Below are 23,832 nucleotides of genomic sequence, written 5' to 3' on the forward strand. Positions count from 1 at the left end.
CAGCAAACATTAACTGAGTGCCTGCTACGTGTCTGTATTCCGGGTGCTGGGAAGGTAGCATCGAATAATATTTCATCTTTTTAGAAAAACCCAGAATTTAAAAATATCTTCTCAGTTCCCTAAATAAGAAACTGGTAAAATAATGTATACTTTAGTGTAAAAAAGTACCTTTTTACTTTAGTGATTGTGTTTCAAATTTAAGAAATATTAAACTGCATTCTAACAAATTCAGTGACAGGAAATTTAAAGTACAGGATGATTTTTCCTCCTTCTTGTCCCATGCCCTTAGGGATAACGCATAGGGGTGCTTTCTTAGAGACTTTCCCCCTATGCTATGAAAACATGTTTGTTTCTTTTTTAGAATAAATAGCAGGATTTCACTATAACTGTCATTGTACAGCTTATGGATATCTTTCTGTGCCAATACGGATAGGTCTGTCTCCTTCTTACTGGTAGCGGAGGGATCTTCTGCAGAAGGAATGCACCGTAATTTGTTTACACAGATCTCTGTTGGTGGCCATTGACATTTGCTTCTAGTTTTTGGCAACTATGCCAAATGTTGAAATAAGATATCCCTGTACATGCTTTTTATGCCTACTACTAGGATTTCTGTAGAACATTAACTAGAAGTGGTACTTCTGGGCCTTCTAAGTTTTTATCAGTATTGCTCAATTGTTATTCAAAAAGCTTATACGAAGTTATGCTTTATGTATGAAGTAATTTACCTTTAAAGAGTGAATGTTTGCCCTTTGAACATTTAAACATTTACCGTGGGCCTGCACTGTGTTAGGTGGGGAATTGAAAGGTGGAAGGATGTTGTTGCTGTCCTTAGGGACTCTCAGCCCGTGCAGCAGGGGTCAGGTGGGGAAGGGTTAGAGTGCTCTGATGTCAGCTGGAGTCCTGAGGAGGAACAGGGCGGTTCAGCTCTGACTTAGGGTGGTGTGCTCTGGGTGGGGGTGGGGGGGGAGGAGGGGTGCTCAGGAATGCTGACATTTGAAATCTGATGAGAATTTTGCTGGGATTGTGAATTACAGAAAGAGGAAGTGCGGGGCAAAATTTCATCTCAGGAAGAAGGCATGTTAAACTCCCAGATTCACCAAAAAACAAACCACACCTAACAAAAAAAGGGCCACTTCTAAATCATTTTAGTTTACAAAGAAGCAGGAAAGGATATTGTAACAAAATGCAGGTGAACCCTTCCCACCCTACCCCTATCCCCCATAGTGTATTTGTTTGATATCTGTTTCCCTGCTAGGCTGTAAGCTCCTTGAGGCTAGGACAGTGTCACTCTCCACTGCTGTATCCTTGTACAGGGCTTATCACATAGTGAAAATTCACTACATCCGTGCTGAATAAATAATGAATGAGTCTTCTAATAGGAGAAGAAAGTCAGAAGCACAGTGATCCTGAGGCGTGAAGCAGCTCAGTGAGTTGGACTGGGGTTGTGCAGTGATTCCCGACAGAGAGAGGTGTGGAGAGACCAGATGGCTAGCCTTGACAGCTATAAAGGGGTGTGGACTTCAGCTTCAGACAGTGGGAAGTCGCTGGAGTTTTAAGGAAGGAAGTAACATGATTAGCTTTGCATTGAGAAAGATGACCCTGGAGCATTAATCACGTAGGAGATGCAAAATGACCAGAAAGGAGAGGATGAGGGCTGAACTAAGGCAACTGGGAAAGGAAAGGGGAGGACTTACAGGAACCTCCAGGGTCTGGTGACCAGATGTGAGGCAGCAGGGTGACTCCTGCGAGTACTGGGTGCCAGTGACCAAAAAAAGAACTGACATGTGGGCAGTTTCATTTGGGGGCCTGCTGAGTTTTTTGTGGCAGATGAGGCTATTTGATTTTGGAGTTCAGGATACATAGAGAGGTCTGGGTGAGGGGTGTGAGGCAGGAAGAGAAAGAACAGTAGGTGCTTTATAAGAAGGAAAATGCTAGATATGGCTCACTGGCCTTGTCAGGTGAGGATGGAGAACAGTCCACTGGATATGAAAGGAAGCAGGTCCTGGGTGCCAGTATAGGTTAGTATTTATATTTTCCATTTTCAGATAACATGGTTGGTAAAAACAAAAGAAAACTAGAATTACCATTCATGTAACACCATAAAAGTTTGAAGGTATTAGATTTCATTTTCCATAGCTGTAAATATCGAGGCATTCAATTAGATAGATTTTCAAGTCCATTGTTTTTTTGGTTTTTTTTTTTTTTTTGCGGTACGCGGGCCTCTCACTGCTGTGGCCTCTTCCGTTGTGGAGCACAGGCTCCGGACGCGCAGGCTCAGCGGCCATGGCTCACGGGCCCAGCCGCTCCGCGGCATGTGGGATCTTCCCGGACCAGGGCACGGAACCCGTGTCCCCTGCATCGGCAGGCGGACTCTCAACCACTGCACCACCACGGAAGCCCTTCAAGTCCATTTTAACTGTATGTGTGTGACTGAGTGTGTTGTGTTTATATAAATACATCTTTTTCTTGAGATCTGGACTCTTTCACTGATTTACTTTATATCATGCTTTTCAATAGATAAGGCAGCTCCATATATACATGATCATAATATTGAGATATATGCAGGGATAATTATCAGTTTAATATTTTCTGGATTAAAATACACAAATAGAACAATATAATGAACCACCATTTACCCATTACTCACCTTCAATATTTTACAGTACTTATTTTGTTCACCACCCTTCATTCTTCCATTAAAAAAAAAAAATTCTGGAGTATTTTAAAGCAAATCCAAAATAAAATTTCACCTGTAAATATTTTACTGTGAATATCTGACAGGCAAAGACCTTTTAAAGAAACATAACCAAAATGTAAATACTACCACAAGGTTAGCAAAACCTTAATATCATCCCAATTCTTAGTTGTTTTTGTTGTTTTTAACATAACCGTAGTGCTCATATTGCCTTGGAATTAACAGTGGTCTGTGGGAAATATTATTATTGCCATTTTATATTTGTGAGAATGACACGTAAGATCAAGGGGGCCTGGCCACTTCCACTCTCTGTTTACTTTCATCCTCAGAGTCGCTTCCACCTGGTGACAAAATGGTAACATATTGCAGATTAAAAAAAAAATCGTATTCTACAAAATCCAGAGGAAGAGAGGGTGTTTCTTCAGAGCAAGGGCACTTTTCTTCCTTCATATCTCGTTATCCCTAGTTAGTTCCTCAACCAATGCAGTTGCCAGAGGAATTCTGTGTGCTGATTGGCTGCCTTCACCATGATTCGTGTAATCACTGTGGCAAGGATAAGTTAACCAGACGGAGTGAAAATAGTTAGGGGGCATCCCTGGAGCTAGGAATGAGGTCAGTCCATTCCTGCCACCTAACCCTGTAGACACCACAGCGGGAGAAGTTCAGAAGGATGGCAAGACCACAGTGCCCACAACGATTATCTTCCAGTAACCCTTTATAAGCATCTATGATGCAGGAGGCATTTGTGTGACAAGGACATAGCTGGCACAGTGCCTCACACGTGGTAAACTCACAGCATAGGCAAACATTAAACGTGTGTTGAGTGATTAAGTCAAGCATGTGTAAGATATGTTCCTTACCCTTAAAGACAAGAAATACAGTTTGAAAATATTCTTGAACATTAACAAACAGAATGCTACATTCACTTGAAAATCAAAAATTTTACAAGAGGATTGAATTTTGCAGATACGGTGCTTAGAAATTGATCTATTCTTTTAAATAAACTTTTGATTTTGAAATCATTTTAGATTTGCAGAAAAGTTGCAAAATTAGTACCAACTGTTCCATATACCCCCTCACCCAGTTCCGCTGTTACCATCATCCATTACCATGGTAACGTCAAAATAAGGAAACCAGCATTGGTAACTTGTTATTAACTAAGCTCCAGACTTTTTGGATTTCACCAATTTTTCCACTAACGTGCTTTTTCTGTTCCAGGATCTCATCCAGGATACCACATTGTATTTAGTTTCATCTGCTTTGATGTGATACTAAGTAGTCCAAGTTGTAGTACACTGTCTCTCAAAAATGAGACAGGCATGTTATTAGATATGAACCTGTACAGATTAAATCAAATTTTGATTATTTCAGTTGCTTCCTTGGAAAGTTTTGCCACTTGGCAAAATCCTATTTATAATATTATACCAGTTTATGACAGAAGCTGACACAGCCTCACAATGAAAAGCACAGGCTGTGGATGGACTCATGCTGTCTGCCTCATCTTGCCTGCAGCATTTAGCCTGAAGCCAGACTTTGGGCAAGCTACTTAATCTTCCTGTGTCTTATTTTCCTCATCTGTAAAAGAGGATACTAGTACAGACATACCTCAGAGATATTTCGAGTTCAGTTCCAGACCACTGCTTATTGCAATAAAGCGAGTCACACAAATTTTTTGGTTTCCCAGAGCTATAAAAGTTATGTTTACACTATACTGTAGTCTATTAAGTGAGCAGTCTCATTATGTCTAAAAAACATTTACATTGCTTAATTAAAAAATACCTTATTGGGGCTTCCCTGGTGGCACAGTGGTTGAGAGTCCGCCTGCCGATGCAGGGGACGCGGGTTCGTGTCCCAGTCCGGGAAGATCCCACGTGCCGCGGAGCGGCTGGGCCCGTGAGCCATGGCCGCTGGGCCTGCGCATCCGGAGCCTGTGCTCCGCAACGGGAGAGGCCACAACAGTGAGAGGCCCATGTACCGCAAAAAAACAAACAAACAAAAAAAACCTTATTGCTAAAAGATGCAAACCATCATCAGAGCCTTCAGTGAGTTGTAATCTTTATACTGGCGGAGAGTCTTGCCTTGACGTTGATGTCTGCTGACTGATCAGGGTGATAGTTGCCGAAGGTTGTGATGCTGTGTCTATTTCTTAAAATAAGACAACGGTGAAATTTGCTGCACTGATGGACTCTTCCTTTCATAAGTGGTTTCTCTGCAGCATGCAATGCTGTTTGATAGCATTTTACCCACAGAACTTCTTTCAAAATTGGAGTCAGTCCTCTCACACCCTGTTGCTGCTTTATCATCTCAGTTTATGTTATATTCTAAATCTGTTGTTGTCATTTCAACAATCTTCACCAGTAGATTCCATCTTAAGAAACCACTTTCTTTGCTCATAAGAAGCAACTCCTCATCCATTGACGTTTCATCATGAGATTGCAGCAATTCAGTTGCATCTTCAGGCTCCACTTCTAGTTCTAGTTCTCTTGCTGTTTCTAACGCATCTGCAGTGAACTCCTCCACTGAAGTCTTGGACCTCTCAAAGTCATCCATGAAGGGTTGGAATCAACTTCTTCCAAACATCTGGTAATGTTGATATTTTGACCTCTTCCCATGAATCATGAATCTCCTTAATGGCATGTAGAATGGTGAATCCGTTCCAGAAGGTTTTCAATTTACTTTGCCTTGATCCATCAGAGGAATCACTGTCTATGGCAGCTATAGCCTTCTGAAATGTATTCCTTAAGAAATAAGACTTGAATTTTGAAACTACTCCTTAATCCATGGCACAGGCTATGGACAGATGTTGTCTTAGCAGGCATGAAAACAATATGAATCTCGTTGTACATCTTCATCAGAGCTTTTGGGTGACTAGGTGCAGTGTCAATGACTAGTCATATTTTGAAAGGAATTTTTTTTTCTGAGCAGTAGGTCTCAACAGTGGGCTTAAAATATTCAGTAAGCCATGTTGTCAACAGATGTGCTGTCATCTAGGCTTTGATATTCCATTTAGAGAGCACAGGCAGAGTAGATTTAGCCTAATTCTTAAGGGCCCTAGGATTTTTGGAATGGTGAATGAGCACTGGCTTTAGCTTCAGTCACCAGCTGCATTAGCCCCTAACAAGAGAGTCAGCTTGTCCTTTGAAGCCAGGCATTGACTCCTCTAGCTATGAAAAGTCCTAGATGACATCTTCCAAGAAAAGGCTGTTGCATCTACATTGAAAAATCTGTTGGGTAGCGTAGCCACCTTCATTCATTATCTCAGCTAGATCTTCTGGATAACTTGTTGCAGATTTCTACATCAGCACTTGCTGCTTCACCTTGCACTTTGATGTTACGGAAATGGCTTCTTTCCTTAAACCTCATGAACCAAACTCTGCTAGCTTCAGACTTTTATTCTGCAGCTGCCTCACCTCTCTCAGCCTTCACAGAATTGAAGAGAGTTAGGGACTTGTTTGAATTAGGCTTTGGCTTAAGAGACGGTTGTGGCTGGTTTGATCTTCTATCCAGACCACTAAATCTTTCTCCATATCAGCAATAAGACTGTTTCACTTTTTACCATTCATGTGTTCACTGCAGTAGCACTTTTAATTTCCTTCAAGAACTTGTCCATTCACAACTTGGTTAACTGTTTGGTGCAAGAGGTCTAGCTTTTAGCTTATCTTGGCTTTCAGCATGCCTTCTTCACTAAGCTTAATCATTTCTAGTTTTTGATTTAAAGTGAGAGATGTGCGACTCTTCCTTTCGTTTGAACACTTAGAGGCCAATGTAGTGTTATTAATTGGCCTAATTTCAATATTGTTGTGTCTCAGGGAATAGGGAGGCCCAAGGAGAAGGAGAGAGATGGTGAGTGGTCAGTTTGTGGAGCAGTCAGAACACACACAACGTCTATTGATTAAATTTGCTGTCTTATATGGACACAGTTTCTGGTGCCCCAAAACAATTACGATAGTAACATCAAAGATCAGTAATCACAAGATCACCATAACAAACATAATAATAATGGAAAAGTTGGAAATATTGCAAGAATTAGCAAAATGTTACAGACACATGAAGTGAACAAATGCCATTGGAAAAATGGTGCTAATAGACTTGTTCCACGTAGGGTTGCCACAAACCTTCAATTTGTAAGAAATGCAATATCTGCAAAGTGTAATAAAGTGAAGTGCAATAAAATGAGGTCTGCCTGTAACTACCTTATAGGATGGTTTAAGGATGAAGTGAGAATCCTTACAAAGTGCAAGGAATGGTGTCTCTAGTTATGTTCGTGATTTATTCATATTATTTCAAGTGGGGACTGCCTTGAAGTTTACTTTTTCTTTTTTAAGTTCTGCAACGTGAATTAATAATGTAAACCAAAGTCCAGGATAAATATTTGTGCTATGTAAGATAAACTCTTTGCTGAGACTTTGAAGTACTGCAGAAGCAACGATTACATTTAACCAACTTGTATTCTTATTACAACTTTCGTCAGTTCAATTCAGGTTTAGTTTTCTAGCCCTATTTACTACATATTTTTTTCCTTCAAGATCACAGAGACTAGTATGTTTATATAAATGATTGGGATGTATTATAGTGGGCATGGAGATACGTATTTCCCACCTTCTCCATTCTCTTCCATCCCCCACTGCATCTCTCCAAAACAAGCAAACCATTGGGTTCATACCTTGTATTCTTATGCTAGTTTTCCAGGTACTCATTCAGGTTTTTAATGCAATTTCCTGTTATTTTGCTTTGTATTTGTCTGCTCTGTTTTAATTTTCAATTGTTGTCTTGCTCACCCTCCCTTTTAAAAGTAATCACTTATTATGGAAAATTTCAACATCTCCAGCACTGGAGGGAATAGTGACCTTTTCACTCAGCTTTTTTTTTTTTTTTTAATTTTTAAAAATTTATTTATTTTTGGCTGCATTGGGTCTTCGTTGATGTGCTGGCTTTCTCTGGTTGTGGCGAGCAGGGGCTACTCTTTGTTGCTGTACGCAGGCTTCTCACTGTGGTGGCTTCTCTTGCTTCAGAGCACGGGCTCTAGGTGCGCGGGCTTAGTAGCTGGGGCGAGTGGGCTCAGTAGTTGTGGGCTCTAGAGCACAGGCTCAGTAGTTGTGGCGCATGGGCTTAGTTGCTCCGAGGCATGTGGGATCTTCCCGGACCAGGGATCGAACCCGTGTCCCCTGCATTGGCAGGTGGATTCTTAACCACTGCGCCACCAGGGAAGCCCTTTACTCAGCTTTAAAAATGATAAACTCATGGCCAGTTTTGTCTCCTACTCTTTCCCACTGCTCCTTGCACAGCCTCCCCAAGATTTCATTTTGAAGGAAACCTCAGACCTGTCAGTGAATATTTTCAATTTGTATGTGTAAAAAATAAAGATTCCCCTTTTAAAAAACAATCACTATCAGATTATTTAAAAATAAGCCATAATTCATCAATATTGTAAATATCAGTCCATTTTTACATTTCCTTAATTTTCCCATTCATGTTCTTTTTTTTCTAATGCAGCTTGTTTGAATTGGGATTGAAACTAGGTCTATAGAATGTGATTGCTTAATATATCTTTTTTAATCTATAGGTTCTTTTTCTACCTCTCTCCCTTGCTTTTTTTTTTAACAATTATTTTGTTGTATAAACTGTGACATTTGTCTCATAGAGTTTCCCACACTGGATTTTGCTGATTACATCCTTGTCATTACATCCTTGTCATGTGTAATATAAAAATATTAACACATTTTTCTGTTCCTTACGTGGTAAAAAGGTAGAGGCTTGGTCATTTTCAGATTTGATTTGTGATGCTAGCAGCCCTCAAAGAACATTGCCTATTAATATTAATCAACATTAATCAATTAATTAGTATTAATTAATGTTAATTAATAAGGAATCTATTAATTCATTAGTGGTTGCTTAGCATTGATATACTAATTTTATCATTCTCTCTTAATTTATTGGCTTGAATACATGTATAAAGAAGGAACTTTGCCTCATAAATTAGTTACTCTGAAGCTTAGTTTTTATAGGAAAGGCAGGATAAATGCTTGATTCTTTCTCTTATTATTTATTTGTCAACATTATGGATTGGTTGCCTCCAAAGATCACAAACTAAAAGTGATCATAGAGGCTTTCTTTTAAAAATTAGCACTGTTATGAATTTATGTATACTAGCATGTTTTATGTAGTTCAGTCCACTGCCTTTGTCATTCTTATATACTTTTTGTCCCGTCTTTGGTCATTTTCAAGTTTGGCTTTTTCAAGTTGGGTGCTGTGTCTGGTTACCTTTAGTGGGAAATGAGTTAGAGACCATGATCCGGGCACGGGGTCTATATAGTCGGCTTTCCGGATCTGTGGGTTTCACACCCATTCAACCAACCTAAACCTTTTCACAGTTCGTGGAATCGGCAGATGCCAAGCACACGGATATGGAGAGCGGACTGTATTTACTGTACAGTGTCCTTTTTTGTAAAGGACTTGAACATCCACAGAGTTTGGGGCTCCTGGAACTCATCCCCCACAGATTCCAAGGGACGACCGCATTTGTGGAGGTCTCTAGATCTTTTCTGTGGTCAAGGAAGGAATTTATTTTCTTAGTTTCTTGTGTCTTCAACTGTGTCTCCTTTCTCCCACACTGAAAATCTCAGTACAGTTGTCCCTCGTTATCTGTGGCCCATTGATTGGTTCCAGGATCCGCTCTGCATACCCAAATCCCAGGACGCTCAAGTCCCGTGATCGGCCCTCCACATCCGCGGGATCTGCATCTCTGATAACACCAACTAGCTACCCGGTCTCATTTTATTTTGTATTCATAGGGATTTTTTAAAAATTAGTTTTGTTTTGTACTTGTGTAAAGTATCTACTGCATCAGGTTTATCTGCAGAAATCTAACTTCTGTTTATGTCCTATTCACCATTTCCTTCCTCTGCCATTAATGGCCATTAAGAAAAAAAGTTATGGTTTATCCTTATATTACAAATATATATACACAAATACAAATATGCTTGTTCCTCTACTCCTTTTCTTAGATTAAACAGTAATACATTAAAACATTTTCTTCCACCTGCTTTTTTTTTTACATAACAGTATATCCTGGAGATGACTACATGGGCAGACGCAGAGATGCTGCATTCTTTTCTATAGCTCTTTGCTCTCCATCGTTGGCTGCAGTCAATAGCCTTGTCCATATGTCTTTTTGTATTTTTGTCAGTGTATCTTTAAAATAGATTCCTAGCAGTGGGTTACGAGATCAAAAGGTAAATGCATATTTCATTTGGCCAGGCATTGTCAAATTCCCTTCCTTGAATGGTGCAATTTTGCACTCCCATAGCAGTTAATGAGAGTTCTGGTTTCCTCACAAACTTGCCAGTTGAGCATGTTGTCAGGCTTTTGGATTTTTGCCAATCTGATAGGTGAATGGTGGTATCTGAATGTAGATTCCATGTAGTTTGCTGGCTAAATTCTGATGACTGGATTGGGCATATTTGAAACATTCTGTGTCCCCCTTCTAGTTGCCCCCCCCTTTTTTGAAGGGAGTGTTGTGGGTATTTTAAATATGCTACTGTGCTCTTGTTGATTTTTATTAAAAACGCAGATTACTCAGGTTTTCACTTAAAAATTCTTATTCTAAGGAAGAACCAATATGTGGGTTGAGTCTCACCATCTGCCTTTTCTTAGTTCTTTGAGTTTAGATAAATTTAGGAATTTAGAAATTGCTTTAGAAACCGTGAGCTTCTCTCTCTTATACACCCTCCCCATTCTCTTCACCTTGCCAGTGGAACTTAATCTTATTTTCAAAATTACACAAGCCCAGCAGAGCAACAGTTCATTCTCATGATTATTATGTGCCTCCTTTCTTGCAGGCATTGCACTGGTATTGTGGGTGCAGGGCAGCTGATGTGAGAGCTTGTTCTGGAAGGATGAGTGGCAGTTTGCCAGTTTGAGAAAGGGAGGACGATGATTTCAGGTTCAAGGAAGGGCCTCGGGAAGGGTGAGAAGTCTGGGTAGTGGGTAGGTGGTGGGGTGGGACTGGAGTTTGAAGGTTGGGTTGAGTGGTTTAGTGGGACTGTAGATCCCCAGGTAGAATTTTGTCCTGGAAGCTCTACAAGTAATGAGAGTGTTTCTTTGTTTATTTGTTTTTAAGAGGAGAGAAATATCAGAGGTACAAATGACCAAAAATATATGACAAGATAGTTAGTATCACTAGTAATTAAGGAAGGGCAAAGTTGAAACCAAGTTTTTAAAAAATTTGATAGGCGAAGTGAAAAAGATTGATAAAAACCAGTACTGATGAAAATGGGGGTGAGGGGAGACGGTTCTTTACTGTCTGTTGCTGAGACTTTCCTACTGTTGGTGAGACTATAACTTGGAGAATCTGTTTTGGAGGTCAGTTTGACAATATTTATTAAATAAAATATTTATATAACCCTTTGACCCAGGCTTCCCACTTTTTGGTCTGTATCCATGAATGCACAAGGATATACATGTAAAGTTATTCGTTGTAGCGTTGTTGATAATACCAAGAGAAAATGGAAACAGATCACTCATTTGTTAAATAAATATTTAACAAATATTTACTGACTACCTACTGAGTGGCAGGCAGTAATCCACCTGTTTGGGATATAGCAATGAACAAAACAGGCAAAGGTCTCTCTTCAAGGAGAGTCAGTCGACAGTTTCTACCCTCAAGAAGCTTACATTTTAGTTGGATGGGTGGAGAAGGGCAGAAATAAACATGATAATTAAATTATATAATATCTCAGATAGTGATAAGTGCTGAGTAAAATAAACAAGGGAAGGGGGATAAAGAGTGCCGGGGGGAACATCAGAGAAGCCCTCTCTGGGGAAGTGACATTGGAACAGAGCCCTGAAGGAGGTGAGGGGTGAGTCATGAGGTTATCTAGGGAACCTTGTCTAGGCAGCAGGAACAGTGTGTGCAAAGGGCTTGAGATAGGAATGTGCCCAGTGTGTTTTAGATGTAGAAAGGAGTCCAGTGAGGTTGGACTGGAGTCAGAGAATAGGGGGTAATAGGGGATGAGGTCATAGGTAGTGTGATGGGGGCAGATAATGTGAGGTGAGGTGGTGGTTTGGGCAGTGCATAGCCAGTAGGTCTGGGAAGGAGGGATAAGGCTTATTCTGAGAGAAGGGAAGCAGAGGAATGATTTGATTCACCAAGTATGTATTGATTAATAACCACATGATCAGTGTAGTGGCACTCTTCTAGATGCTGAGGACACAGTAGCAGAGAAAACAGATGGAAATCCCCGTCCTTACATGTTAGTTACATGAGTTAACTTTGAAAAGAATCAGTCTCATTTCAGTGTGGAAAATAAACTATAGGAGGGTCAGGTACAGGCTGGAAGCTCAGTTAGGAAGCTATTGTGGTAGCCTACATAAAAGATGATGATGGCTTAGAACAGTTCTGTAGGTGAAAGTGGTGGAAGATGGATGGATTCTGGACAGATTTTGATGATGGAGCTGACAGGATTCACTGATGGATTAGATATGGAGTGTGAGAAAAAATGAGGAACGGAATGACTCCAGGATATTTAGCTTGAGCAAATGGAGGAATGGTGGCACTGTTAACTGAAATGTGGATGAATTTGGGTAGAGCACATTTTGGGGGAAAGATCAGAAGTCCTGTTTTTTGACCTGCTTAATTTGAAATGTTTGACCAGATATCTGGGCATCTTGTGGGTCAGTCAAATTGACATATAAAATTAACCATTCCAAGTCCACCCCTTACCAACTTGGCACCCATGTGCATCTCCTTAAACCATACTTAATCTCCAAATAAAGATGACAGTAAGGTCATAATTCTGCCTCACATGATACAACTATCCTGTATACGACTAAAACACTCTAACCCCTTACCCAGAAGAGGAGTTAAGGTCCTTGAGTCAGGATATCCTGAAACTTAAATACTATGATGTGAAGTTAACAATACTTAAATACTCCTGTAGAAAGTCAGTACATCTTTTTTTTATTATTATTATTTTTATTTTTGCGGTACGCGGGCCTCTCACTGCTGTGGCCTCTCCCGTTGTGGAGCACAGGCTCCGGACGCGCAGGCTCAGCGGCCATGGCTCAGCGGCCATGGCTCACGGGCCCAGCCGCTCCGCGGCATGTGGGATCTTCCCGGACCGGGGCACGAACCCGTGTCCCCTGCATCGGCAGGCGGACTCTCAACCACTGCGCCACCAGGGAAGCCCTCCTTTTTGTTTTTGTTCAGATGAATATAACATGAGAAAACGAGCTTTTATATTTTATTATCTGATATTTATTTTAAACTATGGTTTAGTTCTCCCCGAAGTTGGAAAGTTTTCAAATACATAACCTATGGAAGGTTTTTGTACCTCCATTTTTAAAAAGTGAGCATAGTGCAGGGAATAAAAGTTTATAGAAATGGTCTGTTTTCCTTGTTTATTATTAGTGAACAATTAGATCTTACTGTTAGTAAAAATTGATGGCTGCAGCTTCCAAACTATTGAACTTGTACTAATAAATGCAACAGTTGTTCATAATTTGGTGGTAAATGACCTTTAAATGTAGATGTTTACGGAGGCTGTCCTTGGGGAACAATTTAACTTCCAAATGACACCCATGAGTACTTGTTATCATTTAAATATGCTTCCTTTTGTCAATAGCAGAATAACAAATACTGGTTAGATTTCTAATGTTGATTCAGATACCAGGAAACCTGCTGAATAAATTAGTGTACATTTGATTTATATTGACCAAAATTTTTTACATTGCTGTGTTACAGGTCAAGGTGACATGCATTTAAATGCATTGTAGAGCAGAGGTCATGCTTGACTGACATGAATGCTTACACTGTTTTTAATTAACTTTTAAATATTATCCTAAAATTCCTTCTCAAGTACCAATTGTTAGGTAGAGGATTGAAATTAACTTAGGATATTAGTGGAGACCTTATTTTGAAAGTCAATAATCTTTCCCATAAAAATTATTGGAGTAAATTATTGCTACATTTTATCTTATAATTTGTAGGGAAATCAGATCTGTTTTTTCCATCATAGACTCTGAATTCATTGTCTGTGGGTTTTCCATTGCCAGTTTTGCAGAAAAAAATCTGAGATAGCATTGAAAACATTTTTCGAAGTAATGAACAAAGTCTTGCCTAGTATAGGAAGTACTTTATCAAGCAAATGCATTTTTTTTAGTGCTAGGAACTTTTTCACTGATGATGTTGTGTGTGCCTGGAGGGAGGATAGTTTTCACGGTGAAAATGTAGATTAATCTTGTCAGCCATTCATTAGTAGTCCAAAATAGTATATGTTTTAGGGAAGCTTTAATCAACACCTTACTTGCCCTTTGAGAGAATATCTTCACAGTGAATGCTGCTTCTTTTGCATATAAATATTGTTGGATAAAAAGCATTTTGCTTCACTGTAGAATTTTTTTCACTTATGTCCCATGTAAGAAGGTTTACATAATTCAAAAGCTTAGAACTGAAACGTGCAAAGGTTTTTATTCTTCTCAACCATGCAGATTTGTTATTAATCAAAAAGTGTGCATTGGGAATTTCAGGATAACCTTCTGAGTTTTGCTTCTCAAGGAAAGGCAGCACAAAGCTCTTCTCTTTTACAACTTCTCATGTCAACTTTTACAGCTACCCTCTAGAGCAAACAGGATAGCAGCTCTGCCTACCTCCAGTGAATGGCAGAGTCCTGGGATGTCAGGTTAGTTTCAGCCACACTGTAGCTTTCTGCTCAGGTTCCAATGCCCAGAACAGCATCAACCCCATATGGTCCACGAGGTCAAAAAAAGTGACAGTGTTGAAAATGCCAGTGAGTGAGAAAAGGAAGTGGAGGTAATAAAACTGAAAGTGGTGAGAGAATGACCCATGTTGTATGTGTGTATGAGATGAATCATTCAATAGTAGGAACCATTCTGAAGGACTGAGGGGAGAGTCAGGCAGCATTTCCCATAAGTGGAAAGGCAATTGTGACTGACAAATGGAAAGACTTTTAGGTGTCATCACCAGCCTCGGGAGAAGGCAGGGAGTCTGAGAAAAAGGCTAATCGTCGATGTGATGGTGCTGCTGGTGGATGACCCCTTGGGATGCCATCCAAATGAGGGATTGAACTTCTAGTGCAAATAATTAGCTGCTAACACTGTGGTGCTCAGCTCTTGCTGCACCTTGGAATCACCTGGAGATCTTTATAAACTAGACATGCCTGGGTCCTACCCTCAGACAGTCTAATGGTTCTGGAGTATGGGTTGAGCACTGGAATTTTTTAAAAGTCTTTGGGTGATACTGATGAGCAGTAAAAGTTAAGAACTGCACTAAAAATATCCCCACGTGCTTGTGGAGATCATTAAGGGAGGTGACTTGCCCCAGCACATCTTAATAGGGTAAGTCAGTGGTTCTTAAGAGCACTTTCAGGCTCCATCCCCAGAGATTCTCAGGTGATTGGAGCCCAGGCTTTGGTAGGTTGAGCTCTTCAGGTGATTTTAATTTGTAGCTAAGCCTGCAAACTAAGGAGGTGGCTTACCCTGTTTTGAAAAAGATGCCCTGTAGAGTGTATATTTAGCATGAAGGAGATATGTCAGCTTTGTTTTAAAGCTTTGAAGGACTGATTTACATTCTGATTCAGCCAAAGTGCACCTAAGACTGAACACTTAAAACACCCTTAGGTCTTTGGATCCATAAACAAACGAACTTAGAAAAAGCTTTCCTGATGTCAGCTAGTTTGAGGAACTTCTAAGGAGTGCCACTGGTAAGCTTTGGAGCCAGACAGACTTGGTACCACATTCTGGCTTGTAACTTCCCAGCAAGGCAACTTGTGCAAGTCATCACCCTCCCTCTGTTCCCTGAAGTGTTGACCTCAGTTTTCTCTCAAGGATCTCAAATTAAGTATCAGCCTCATAGTAAGAACTCTCTGACTGGGGCAGCTGTTGTTATTTCTAATCCTTCTAATTAAATTTTTGCCAATAGAGGTTAATATTTCATCATCTATTTTACCTTTCTTTCATCTAGTGTTAAATTTGTTTTCACCTTTGAGTAGTTTCATATTTAATTCACTGCCTTAAATGAATTATTGTTTTTTTTGTTCTTAGATTTTTATTTATTTATTTTATTGAAGTATAGTTGATTTACAATGTTGTGTTAGTTTCAGGTGTTACAGCACAGTGATTCAGGTATATATAAATATATATATTCTTTTTCAGGTATATATATATATATATATATATATATATATTCTTTTTCAGATTCTTTTCCCTTATAGATTATTACAAAATATTGAGTATATCTATTTTATATATAGTAGTGTGTATATTTTAATCCCAAACTCCTAATTTATTCCCCTCCCCTTTCCCTCTTGGTAACCATGTTTGTTTTCTATGTCTGTGGATCTATTTCTGTTTTGTAAATAAGTTCATTTGTATCTTTTTAAATGAATTATTTTAAAAAAGCATTATAGCTGATTCACTTTGTTATAAAGCAGAAACTAACACACCATTGTAAAGCAGTTATACTCCAATAAAGATGTAAAAAATTATACTGTAAAAAAAAATAATAAAAGCATTATCAAAAGACCCTTGCAATGCTTTCAGATTAGAGAATGACATCTAAAGTGTGCTTATCACCTCATGTAAAAACAAATGAAGAATGTTGATTATGTGGTTAAACAACCCATTGTTGACAACTGCTATTTATTTATTGATCACTGAGTGCTTTGATGAAATTCCAGCCACTCTTCTTCACTGTAGACTCCTAATAGTGTTCTCAGGTAAAACTTTGAATTGTTTTCCTCCTTTCTGCTGATATAAGCAGGTCGTTTTAGAAGAAGGCAGACAACCAAACCTAAATCTGTAAGTGTTTTAGCGTATGGCTCTGGCCTGGCAGTGGGGCTGGGCCAGTCCCCACCCAGACCTATTCTTGTGTGCTTTTATCTGAGCAGAAGTAGAACTTTTGACTTCTGACTCATCACTGTGCAGGTTTAGCCAGGTTCAGATGACGGCAGTTTGAACGAATGTCACTGTAACCTGGAGTTTTGTGTTAGAAGCTGTTTCTGCAGTCAGGGTTTGTTCCTTCAGTAAGTCCCGGTTTTAGAAAAGTTCTGTGGCGTTCATCTTTCTGTGACCTAGAGGATTCTAAATGCCTGGCTGTGGAGGCCGACAGTCTGCTTTATTGGAAGTTTAGCTCAGAGTTCACGTGATTAGGGTGAGTAAGTTCGTGTACTGGGTGCTGTGTAGGGCCCCAAGCAGGGCTGGCAGGGAGAGCCCGGCACAAGTACCAGGCGCAGGCCGGAGCCATGAGCGGTGGCAGTGGGTGAGGGCTGGGTGAAGGCATGGAGATGTGGAGTGTGAGGCACAATTTCATCAGCCCCAATATTTACTTACATTCATTTATTCAGCCAATGGTTCTTTTTTTTTTTCCTTGTGTTTGGCCACGTGGCTTGGGGGATCTTAGTTCCCAGACTAGGGATTGAACCCAGGCCCTCAGCAGTGAAAGCAGAGTCCTAACCACTGGACAGTCAGGGAATTACCCAACCAATGGTTCTTTTTTCTTTTTTTTTTTTTTAATACATTTGTTTATTTATTTTTGGCTGCATTGGGTCTTCATTGCTGTGCGCGGGCTTTCTCTAGTTGCAGCGAGCAGGGGCTACTCTCGGTTGCGGTGCACGGGCTTCTCATTGCAGTGGCTTCTCTTGTTGTGGAGCACAAGCTCTAGGCGCGCGGACTTCAGTAGTTGTGGCAGGCGGGCTCAGTAGTTGTGGCTCGCGGGCCCTAGAGTGCAGGCTCAGTAGTTGTGACACACGGGCTTAGTTGCTCTGTGGCATGTGGGGTCTTCCTGGACCAGGGCTCGAACCTGTGTCCCCTGCACTGGCAGGCAGATTCTTGACCACTGTGCCACCAGGGAAGTCCTCAACCAATGGTTCTTGAAGGCCTACAGTACACCAGGTGCTGTACTGGGCCCTAAGGTTGCCATCACTTTCAGCAGTTTCTTTCCAAGACCCTCAAGAAATCCCAGAACACTCTTTCAGAAAGATTCTTCCTGTTTGTGAACACCATGTACACCTGAGCTATAGTTAAATCAACTAATCCTGTATTGCTCCATGGAGAGTTGAATGTATAAACACAGTTATGTTAACAAGCTTCAATATGAGCAAACTGTTAACTTCAGTTTTCTTATCTTTAAAACAGGTGAACGATAATACCTAACCATACAGTCATTGCCAATATTAAATGGCATGAGGCATGTGAACTGCCTGGCAAGGGTCTGCCTCAGATTACGTTTAGTGCAAAAAGAGCTACCGCTGTAATTAGGCCTCTCTCTGCCTTCACAACCTTGGCTCAGTCCTTCTCTGAAGGCCAGGTACCAAAACACAGTCTAGAAGCCTGTGTGAAAGACAGCTGGGGGCGGGGTCTCGCAACAAGTTTCCTTGTTGCCTAACACATGGGGCAACCAGGGAGCATTAAATGGGTACGATGGTCCAAGTAGAGGGGAAAATTGATGTGCGTCCTTGGGTGCTGACAAGTGTCAGCGTGTTGTACTTGTTCTGATACTGGCCCATGCAGCATTAGAGCCAGCCTTTGTGAATCAGGCAGATGCTTATGTTTATTTTGTAACCTTGACCTCCTTGAGAGAACTTTCTGTGAGAAGGGAAGTAGCAACACTGTTGAAGAGTGGACCTTGGATGACACCCAGCCACTTCCTAACCATGTGTTTAACAGTCCCCAGTTGTTCAAATGCTTTGAGCCTTGGTTCTCATAAATAGGCATACTAGGAATGCTTTATATCCATTAGGGATTGTTTTAATCAAGTGAAATAATAGATGTAAAGCCCTTAACACGTGGTTGGTTCTGTAGTAGTGTTGGCATTTGTTTCTAAGAATTTAAATCTTTATGTTGGATTTCTATAGAGAGTTCCCTAAGTTAGGCTTGTGTGGGATTCCTGATTTGAGTACATTGGATACTGTGAACCCCTCTCCTGTTCCTTCACTTTACCACCAAAGCAAAACAAAAACAACAAAAATAATGCCTCTCAAGTAAACATTTCATAGAAATTCCAGTATGGCAAAGCGATTTGGGGTTCATGAAGTTGAATTAGAGTTTGACCTGTGTTTATTTTATTCATGAACTGTTTAGGATTTTCTCATGTCCGGTAGACACACTCTGTCAAAACCAATTAATGATAAAGTTTTGCCAAATGCAGAATACAGTGCCATGAAAAAAGTTTACTTAGAACTCCAGAGAGCTTGAATATTATGACTATATTTATTATTTTTTTATACACATCAATGTGTACATGTCAATCCCAATCGCCCAATTCATCCCACCACTACCCCCCACCCCCCTGCCGCTTTCCCCCCTTGGTGTCCATATGTTTGTTCTCTACATCTGTGTATGACTTCATTTTTTTTTTTTTTTGTCTAAATGTTTTTATTGGAAACAGATAGTTGCACCAAGCAAGAGCGTACTTTCCCCACTCCAAATTAAAACAGAGCACAACAGGGGCAAACATTTGGCAGGACAGTTCCAATGTGTGAACATCCTTCTTTCTACGCACTGTGGTTGGGGTAACTTTATTTGTAAGCAGTCATTCTTAGACAAAATATTAACCCCAAAGTACTGATGTCACTCGAAAGGAAGTGGCCTTAATTTCATGTGTGGGGCAGTATGTTCTATAAATGCCAAAAGGTAGGAGAAGCACAAACACAAGCCACTCTTTAAAAAAACTAAATAATTCAAAGTAGAATTTTTCCATCCCCCCACCCCTTCTCCTATAATAAAAAGTAGTGCTGGGCTCTGACACCCAGATTTAGTTTTTAACCTGGCCATTTACAAAGTGTTCCCCCATATGACTTGCATCATTAGGGTTATGAATAATAGTTCATTCACTCTGCAGAAAGTATCTACTCCTTTCTCCCTTCTTGCCTTCGTGCTCATGTTCCTTGGGGGGGGCTGCTATCTGAGGGTCTTTTAGAGCCACCGTGCTGCTTGGCTTCTTCCAAAAATTTGTCCAAAGCAAAAGGATCCTCCTCAAACTGAACTGGTCCTTCTCGGCCTCTTTGTCTACTGTCTGAACCAGGAAACTCCTTATCGGGAACAAATCTGTCAGTCTTTATTCTGGCTTCTAGGTCATCACCATACATGTCCTTGTCCAGATTTTTACTGGGCCTGTAAATATTTGGGGCCATATCTTTACCACCTCTCCAGGCTTGATCATAAACATTGTAAATTTCATCTTCTTCACCTGCAAACCCACTGTCCATACCCTTGGATTGGTTGAAGAGCCTTTGGTCATACTGAACTTCATTGGAAGTCCGAGGATTGGGCACACCCAGAGCAATGACTTCACTGATACCTCGATTTTCATTTCTCTGCAGTTTCGACCTCTTATCTGTAGCTGCCCTGGAAAGATTCCGGTCGTGCTGTCTCTCTTTTCGCCTGTCATGCTGGATTTCATCCCTCTCACGTGCCTCCCCATCCTCTTTTTCCACATGGGTTTTGATCCCAGCTCTTCTCTCCCTGGCTTTCTGGGCCATTTCTCTAAGTTTCTCTTCATGTTTCTCCTTTCCTTTTTGAGCCATCTTTCTCTCTACTTGAACATGCATTTCCACAGCTCCACGAGCCTTCCGATCAGCAATGTAGAGGGCTTCGGCCAGTTTTGCAAAATTTTCATTGATGTGAACTGTCTGCAGTCCTCTTCCATCAGCTGCCAGATGTTCATCTAATGGAATTGTATAACCCTTTGCATTTTTCCAGTTCGAAATACAGGGAGGAATCTTCCACTCTTCTTCTTCCTTCACGGTCATCTTTTGGCTAGGAGAGTGCATGACAGGTGCAGGAGGAGAAGGTGGTCCCCGGGGAATCTTCTTATTACTCTTGAACCTTGGAGGCTCCATCGGATCTTTCTGCATTTCTACCATTCGAATAACTCTCTGTTTAGCTCCAGAGTTGAACGCCGCTCCCTGTTGAGATGGTGTGTATCGGATATACTGAGGAGCGGCCAGTTTATCAGCTGCTGCTCGGACTGGCATGGCTGCAGCAACCTTCTGCGATACGGATTTTTCTAAGGCTACCCTTGTCTTTTCTGTTATCTCTCTAATGGCTTCTTCATCAGGTCTTTGCAGGTCTGGGTCATCTGCATTCATGACTTCTTTGGGAACCAGGTCAGTGTACTTGCTATAAATGACCTTGTCTTTTGACTGTCCCTGTCGAGCAGTTGCGTCATACTTAATTTTTCCTTCAGCATGCACCTGAATGGCCAGTGCATTTGACATTTTTCTCTTTCGTCCCATATCCAGGGGATACTGGGCCACGTGGCTCTCTGGAAAAGCACCTCCACCTCCCAAATCCTCTGATAACCGAGGTATCCAGCCTTTCCGGTACCCGTATGAGGGAGGTTCTCTTCGGGAGGAGACCAGGGAGGTCTGTCGTGATCTCTGCGATCTTGCCTTTTGTTCAGCCTCAAGCTGGTCCTGAGATAGCTGAGTAGGTGCAGGCAAAAAGCTGGTGAGCGCCATCTCAGGACTTCATTTTTATGGGGAAAAAGTAGATGAGTCTTATGGATTGCCCGTGCAAATATGCACTTCTAAAGAAGTCTTCTTTTAATATTTTGCCATCATTTGCTTGAGGCATATGCAGTCTAGGGGGAGTGCAGCAGGGCGGAAAGTGTCTGGGCTTGAAGGTAAGCCAGACCTGGGTTCTCACCTGGACAGGTGTCCTAATGACTCAGTCTCTTCGTTTGTAAGGCTGGGGGAATGCTGGCACTGAGAGTTGTGAAGATAAACATGTAACTGAGATAACAAATGAAAAGCACATACTGTGGTGTTGGACATACACTAAAAAATAGTTGCTGTTACTATCCTGGATCTAAAAAACAGGAGGAGAATGATAGATTTCTTTATTGCGGCAGCACGTGAGAAGCACATGTTTTACCTTTTGTCATGTCTTCTCTACCTCTGGCCTGGGCATCCCTGCTCTCCTGCTCAGTGCCACCTGCCCAGGGGTCCGAAGTCTCTTGGAGTCGACACTGCACAGGAGGAAGCTGTTTAGCCTGCCAGGTAGATTGCATGTCGTAAGCCTTCTGTCCAGAGATTGTAATGAAGCCGGCTGTGATTCTGGTGCGGTGAGAGGTGCGGTGTGCAGAGTTATTCTTGATGGGACCAAAGTGCCAGCAGCTCCAGTGACCAGGATTCCCCCTGAACCAGTTGGATCCGAAGGGCTCTGGTGTTGTTGCTGCCCAAGTGGTCCTGGTGGAGGGGCATCATGCTAGTACCTTTTGGAATGTTCCTGGGATTTGGAGGTCAGAGTTGGAAGCCATGCACCCGGTTCATTGGGGGTTGATTTAGCAAACCAAAAAGAGTTTTCCAGTATCGTTATTAAACCCTGGAGAGAAACTTGAAACAGAAACTCAGTACAAAGGATAGCCCATGGGAGAGTGAGTTTTGGTAATTGAAGGAAGTGTTTTGTAAGCTTGAATGTCCAGTAATGTGCAGAGTTAAAATATAGGAAACATTTTCATATTGAAAATGGGTACAGAACCAAAAGTTCCAGGACCTGGCTTATTAAATAATAATGGTGAAAAGTGATTTAAAATCTTGTGTGTGTGTTTTAACGTTAGATATGCAAAAGCTAGACTAAGTACTTCTTTTGTTTGATTTATCCAGTGTTTGCTTCCTTTGCCTGCCCTGGGTCTATGCAGGAGCGCCTCCTGGCATGATGGAGAACTGTCGAGTTGTGATCTTTCCTCCTGAATTTCTTGTGCACGATTTTATATTTAAACCTTTATAAACAGTTCCACTGATGTTCTTCAGGTGCTGTACAGATTGTTCTTAAATGAATGTGGGTAGGCCCTGGATTCTTAAGTTGACTACAGTACTGTCATTTTCTTTTTTTTTTTTTTTTTGATGTGGGTATTTTATTTATTTATTTATTTATTTATTTTTTAACATCTTTATTGGGGTATAATTACTTTACAATGGTGTGTCATTTTCTGCTTTATAACAAAGTGAATCAGTTATACATATACATATGTTCCCATATCTGTTCCCTCTTGCGTCTCCCTCCCTCCCACCCTCCCTATCCCACCCCTCCAGGCTGTCACAAAGCACCGAGCCAATATCCCTGTGCCATGCGGCTGCTTCCCACTAGCTATCTACCTTACTACGTTTGTTAGTGTGTATATGTCCATGACTCTCTCTCGCCCCTTCACAGCTCACCCTACCCCCTCCCCATAACCTCATGTTTATTTTCCAGTTTTTTAGATTTGGAGAGTTTTTAAAAAACAACATTTGCTCTATGTTAGTAATGTATTCATTTTCATTGGCCATTTATCATAGTGTCAGTTTATAAAAATAAAGAAATATTAGTCTTTGAAAGCCCCTTAACATATTTTGAACTGATCAACTGCTTAGTTAATATATCTGTAACATTGTAAGATAGTTAATTTTCAGGGATAGTTCCATGAAGGATAGATGGAGATTATTAAAGATCACTGCCATTTAACCTCTGTGCTCTTAGTCTTAGCATACAAAGGCAGGAAGCATTTATCTGTTATAAAGTAGCAGAATTAATCTGTGTAACTTAGTAAATCTAGTCTTCGAATCCCTGTTTGTTGCCAGCTACGGGCAATCGACAACGACAATGCATGATTCCAGCCCTCAAGGAGTTTGCAGTTTAGTTCTACACAAATGACACAGCACCCATGAAGCAGTAATGAATGCTTTATGGTAATAGGTAGAAAAATAGCAAGTTGTATTGAATAGAGGTTTTGAGAATGACATCAGTGAGGAGTAAAGTACCGGGAAGACTTCCTACAAGAAATGGCTTCAGCTGTGTTTTGAAGCATAGGTAGGAACTAGATAAGCAGATGGAAAGGGTAAGCTTTTTGTGAAGGAACCCCAAGCCCCCAAAAGGTAAAAACATGTAAATGAACATTATGTGATGGGGGATGGGAAGAGAGCAGTGTCCAGTGTGCAGGAGGTAGTGGTAGGTGGAGGGTGAAGTATTCTGGGTACATGGGGCAGAGCCAGGTGGCAGAGGTCCCTGTGGAGGACTGCCTTTTCTCTGTTTCTCCTGGAGGGTGGCAGCCACCATCGTTGAAATGTCAGCGTTCATTCCACTTTTGACGGGGATTGGGGAGAGGAGGGCACATTCTAGAAGGTGGCACGTCTGAGTTGCTT

The 23,832-nt window shown here is 41.0% G+C and overlaps 1 protein-coding gene and 1 pseudogene across 2 annotated transcripts in view; one reads left to right on the forward strand and one right to left on the reverse strand.

The window, feature by feature from the left end:
- The window catches only part of SNX24 (sorting nexin 24), a 162,586-nt gene that overhangs the window by 2,261 nt on the left and 136,493 nt on the right, over window positions 1-23,832 (forward strand). The gene's annotated exons all lie outside the window — the stretch shown is intronic.
- LOC115859993 (SNW domain-containing protein 1 pseudogene) lies at window positions 19,588-21,171 on the reverse strand (annotated as a pseudogene).

The sequence above is a fragment of the Globicephala melas genome, chromosome 3 (genome assembly GCF_963455315.2).
Source record: "Globicephala melas chromosome 3, mGloMel1.2, whole genome shotgun sequence".
Taxonomy (NCBI): Eukaryota; Metazoa; Chordata; class Mammalia; order Artiodactyla; family Delphinidae; genus Globicephala; species Globicephala melas.